At 38.3% G+C, this 5,848-nt stretch overlaps 1 pseudogene; it reads left to right on the top strand.

Moving 5' to 3' along the window:
- Window positions 1-4,791: 4,791 nt before the first annotated feature.
- LOC118888266 lies at window positions 4,792-5,610 on the top strand (annotated as a pseudogene).
- Window positions 5,611-5,848: the final 238 nt, after the last annotated feature.

The raw sequence follows: 5,848 nt of genomic DNA, 5'->3' as shown, positions 1-5,848 counted from the left end.
AATAGCACTTAACAATTCTGCACAAAGAAATTTAGTGAGCAAAACTGCCATCAGTTTTTTGCTTTATAGAAAGCCAGGAAGGGGTCTTGTATAGAAATTAAACGGTGGCATGCTTGTGATTAGCAGTTTACATCCTCTTCCAGTGGAAAATAAACACAATGTTCAGCATGGCTGGCTTCCCCGCTTCCTTGTTTATAGAGGCGACTGAGTGTCTTTATCAATCATTTGTTTACTGTAAATGTTCCAATTAGAAGCAAAACTCTTTAGGTAAAATTCACATTGCCCAAGCTTGCCACTAACTTTGCATTTTTTAGCTCTAGGAAATATTTCTTACCCAGACTTTGTGTTTGTATAATGTGCAGTAAATGAAAACAAACACACACCTCTCCTGGACAATGTTTTAGCTAATATCAGAGAATACATGAGAGTCAGCAATTGTTGATCAAAGGGTAAGAGAAGAAACATGTGGAAAGCTGTTATGCCTTGGAACTAAAGAATTAAGGAAAGAATACCTTGGAAGGGAATGCTAATATTTCCTCAAGTCTTCAGAATTATTGCCTGGGAGAACAGTATTGAATTACAATTTGTCAAATTAATAACCATAAAAATTAAAAATAGATGACCTAATTTGGTCTCATAAATTATTTTTGAGAACCACTGACTCATGCCAGGGTGTTTCTGCAGTGAAGACTTGGTCCTGCCCTGGTTTCTCCTCTCAGGGGTGAGGGCCTAGCGGCTGCCTAGCCCCTCCGATTTCCCAGGCCCTGGCTTAGTCTGCTGAGAAGCAAGAAAAACATCAGCCAGTGTGGTCTAATTACCTTCTAGAGACATATATGAGTACTTTTTTTGGTGTGATTCTTGGAATCTATATTTTTATCTATGGACCAAGTACTGAGGAAACAGGAACACTTGGTGGTGGATTAAAGAGGGCTACACGTTCTTTGCCCCGTCCGCATTAAGAGGTAGAGTTTATTTCCCCTACCATTGTGTCTGATCAGGGCTTGCCACTCTTTAACCAACAGAATGTGGCAGAAGTGACCCTGTGCCAGTTGCAGGCCCTGAGAACTGGCAGCTTCCGCTTTGCTCTTGGGCACTTCCCCCACCATTAAGTGAGAAGCCCGAGTGATATGGAGAGGCCATGCGTAGATGTTGTGGACAACAGCCCTAGCTGAGCTCTCAGCCAACGGTTGACATCAACTGCCGGCCATCTGTGTGAGCCGTCTTGGTTGTTCCAGCCCAGTTCAACCACCAGATGACTGTAGTCCCAGCTGACAGCAGACAGAGTAGAAGAAGCTCCCAGCTGAGCCAAGTGAAGCCACAATAGATAACTGAAACAATTAAGCATTAGCTGCCCCTAATATTTATGGAGCACGGCCAGGCACTGTGCCAAGTGCTGAGTGGTTTGTATTCTCTATCTTATTTAATCCCCCAGACAACCCCAGGTGAGAGCTATTATTGTGATGCCTGCTTGACCAGTGAAGAAATTGAGCTTTGAGCTTCAGAAATGTTAAGTATCTGACAAAGTTAGTGAATACTGGTGCCAGAACTCAAACCCAGGCTTGCAATAAACCATAATGGAAAAGAATACGAAAATGAATATGTATACACACACACACACATACATATACAACCGAATCACTTTGCTGTATACCAGAAACACAACACAACATTGTAAATCAACTATACTTCAATTAAAAAAAAAATAAACAGCAGATGCGATTTCAAAGCATGCCTCTGCCGTCCAAATGATCTGCTTTCGTCAGATTAGGCAAAAAGGAATTCCCATAAACTTTACTAGGCAAAAAACATATGGATTTATATGGAAAAAACATACTCAAGCCTCAACTCAATGTTCCAAAGAACACTTAAAACACCCCTTTTTACTCTGGAACATTTCCAAACATATATACTAGTAGGACAGTGTATGGTCCTATACTAGTAGGACCACCATGTACCCATCACGTGGTTTCAACGATTACGAACAGATGACCAATATTGTTTCATCTACATTCCCAACTACTTTTTTCACCCCACCATGAGATTATCTTAAAGCAAGTCCCAGACATTATGTCTTCTCATCTGTAAATATTTAAGTATGTATCTCTAAAAGATAAAAACTTTTTCCCCCAAGCATAACCCTTATCACAACTAAAAAATATTGACAGTTTAAAAATATCATTTATATCCAGTCAGTGTTCAAAATCTTCCACATTATCTCATAGTTATTTGTTTTAATAGTTGGTTTCTTCAAACGAGGAACCAGACAAGGTCCCTCACTGCATGTGGTTAATATATCTCAAGTCTTTTTGATAGGTTACTCCTTCCTCTTATATTCTTGCTATTTGTTTGAAGAAAAAAATGGACACATCTGCCCTGGCAAATTTCCCACAGTCAGTATTTGGCTGATTGTATCCATGTCTCCAGTGTCATTTAATATGTTCCTTTAAACCCTGTGTTTCCTATAAAGTGGCAGTTAGGTTTACAGGCTTGATCAAATTCAGGTTTGATTTTACTGGCAAGAATACTTCATAGTATCCAGTCTTATATTTAGGTCTTTAATCCATTTTGAGTTTATTTTTTTGTATGGTGTTAGAGAATGTTCTAATAAATGAACTTATATACAAAACAGGAATAGACCCACAGACATAGGAAACAAACTTATGGTTACCAAAGGGGAAAGGGTGAGGGAGGGATAAATTAGGAGTTTGGGATTAGCATATGCACACTACTATGTATAAAATAGGTAACCAAAAAGGACCTACTGTACAGCACAGGAAACTACACTCAATATTTTGTAATAACCTATAAGGAAAACGAATCTGGAAAAAAAATATATGTGAATCACTTTGCTGTACACCTGAAACACACAACATTGTAAATCAACTATACTTCAATTAAAAAAAAATATTTTGTAAGTAGTACTGTGTACTTCCTTTTGCACCATATCAGGAGGCCTGTAACGTCTGGCTGTCCCATTTTTAGTGATGCTAAGATTAATCATCAGATTCTGGTGATGTTAGTCCCTCTTTTAAAGTTTCCATCAGCCTTTCACCTGATGGAAAACATTGCCTTGATCCATTATTTCATTAGGGCTTACAAATTTGTGAGATTCTAATTGTCATTTCTTCTGCCTTTATTAGTGGGAATTTTTCTGTAATAAAGAACTTTCTTTTATCAACTGTTTGGATACCCTGAAGTACAGTTCATATAAGAAAGGCAGAATAAGTGCTTGTATTCCTTACCTTTATTCACCAATATTGTCTAAAGATGACCAAAGAGCTTTTTAAAAAAATCATTACGAGCCTATGGATTTTTAGCATATGTCATGTATTTCAATTCATTACATTCATTTTTTAATTCCTCACTTTTAACCGTTTCATTGAGATTATAATTCACATACCATACAATTCACCCATTTAAAATGCACAATTCAGTGGTTTTTAGTATATTCACAGAGTTGTGCAATCATTACCATAATATAATTTTAGAACATTTTCATTCTGCCAAAAAGAAACCCTATTCCCATTAGCAGTTGCTCCCCAGCCTGCCTAAGGCTCCAACAACCCTGTGCAACCACCGATCTACTTTCTGTTTCTATTGATTTGCCTATTCGCGACATTTTGTTTAAATGGAATTGCACCACATGTGGCCTTTGGCTTCTTTCCCTGAGTATAATGTTTTCAAGGTTAATCCATGCTGTAGCATGTGTCAGTACATTTTATCACCAAAATATATTCCATTGTATGGATGAACCATATTTGTTTACTCATCATCAGTTGATGGACCTTTGGGTTTGTAGAGGGTTGAATGGTGGCCTCCAAAAAGATATGTCCATCTCTTAACCCCTGGAACCTGTGAACATGACCTTATTTGGAAAAAGGTTCTTTGCAGATGTAATTAAGTTAGGGATCTCAAGATGAGATCATCCTAGTGGGCCCTAAATCCAGTGACAAATATCCTTATAAGAGACACATAGAGGAGAGAGAGAGAGAAGGAGGAGACACGTAAAGATCAAGGCAGAGATTGGATTGATGGGGTCACAATAAGCCAAGGAACCACTGGAGACACCAAAAACTGAAAGAGGCAAGGAAGGATTCTGCCCTAGAAACTTCAGAGGGAGCACAGCCCTACCAGCACTTTGATTTCAGACTTATGGCTTCCAGAACTGTGAGAGAATAAATTTCTGTTGTTTTTAGCCACCCAGTTTGTGGTGATTTGTTACTGCAGCCTTAGGAAACAAATACAAGGTTATTTTCACTTTTTGGCTATTATGAATAATGTTGCAATGAACATTCACATACAAGTTTTTGTGCAGACTTATGTTTTCATTTCTCTTGGGTATATACCTAGGAGTGGAATTGCTGGATCATATGGTAACTATATGTTTAACATTTTGAGCAACTACCAAATTGTTTTCCAAAGCAGCTGCACCATTTTACATTCCCACCAACAATGTATAAGGGTCTCAATTTCTCCACATCGTCACTACACTTATTATCATGTGTATTTTTGATTATAGCTAGCCTATTGGGTGGAAAGTGGTATCTCATTGTGGTTTTGATTTGCATTTTTCTAATGACTAATGATATTGAGCATCTTTTCACGTTCTTCCCCCATCCCAGTTTTGAAGTATCTTTTCACATTTTTATTGGCATGTACATCTTCTTTTGAGAAATGTCTACTCAGATCCTCTAGAGTTTGGACATTTCTGGCCACCACTGGCTTCAGTATGGCTGCCCCCAGGGAAAGGCGAGGCTAATGTGAAAGTGCAGACCCTAACTCCCTCCTTGCATGGATAGTAGTGCAGCATTCAAGAGATGGAAGGTGCAAGTGTCTGAGCAAAGTGGGCCTCAGCCGGAAAGGCAGTGTGGACGAGGATGTGGTAGAGCTTGTGCAGCCCTTGACTGGGCGAGAACAGTTTTTCACCACCAGTTCCTGCGCTGGCTGCATCCTTCTCCCAGACGGGGGTATAAATGGTTTTGAGGTTCAGAAACAAAATCGTTGCTGGCTACTGGTTACACACAAACTGTGCGTGAAAGATGACGTGATTGTAGCCCTAAAGGAAGCGAATGGTGGTGCCATTTTGAAATTTGAACCACTTGTTCTTCATGTGCAGTGTCAACAGTTGCAGGATGCACAGATTCTGGTAAAATTTTGTGATTATACTTGAATTTATAGCATTCAGTGGCAATAGATTCTGCTTTCAGGAACTCTGGCATAATAGTGGGAAAGAGAGGAAAGACTATGTTGGCTGTCTGGAGCACACATGGCTTAGAAGTTCCATTAAGCCATAAAGGAAAACTGATGGTGACAGGGGAATATATCGACTTCCTGTTAAAGATAAGCAAATCAAAAAATGTAGGAAAGCAAGAAGAGAATTGAAAGGTTTTACAACTGCCTATAACATGCTTTGTAAAGAGAAACTATTTCTACTACCTCACATCCCAAAGAGAAAATCAAAGAGAAAAATAACTCATCATATACTCATAAGAAAAAAAGAAACCCAGAAGAAGCACATGGCAAATGTATTACTGAAGAAAATGATAACTTGAAAATGATGATCATGATGATCCAGGAATCAGGGTTACTGTCTTCCCTGAAGATTGCTGAGATTTGGTTCCAAAGTGTCTTGGTAGAATAATGTTTCTAATAGATTTTATAAAGTTGCTCTATATAAGAGTATTGTAGTCTGTTGAGTGTATCAGCCTGTCAGAAAAGCAAGATTTAATTTTTTTCTATATTTTAGAGAAACCCTTAGCTTTTAAAAATACCTGTATATAATATTTGCTCTTAAATACCATCTTTTTTAGTCACATAGTCATTGAAAAAATAAACTTATGATTTTTAA

This window comes from Balaenoptera musculus, chromosome X, assembly GCF_009873245.2.
Source record: "Balaenoptera musculus isolate JJ_BM4_2016_0621 chromosome X, mBalMus1.pri.v3, whole genome shotgun sequence".
In the NCBI taxonomy this organism is placed as follows: domain Eukaryota; kingdom Metazoa; phylum Chordata; class Mammalia; order Artiodactyla; family Balaenopteridae; genus Balaenoptera; species Balaenoptera musculus.
The sequence above is the reverse complement of the archived record's forward strand: the minus strand, read 5'-3'. Positions and strand labels throughout refer to the sequence as shown.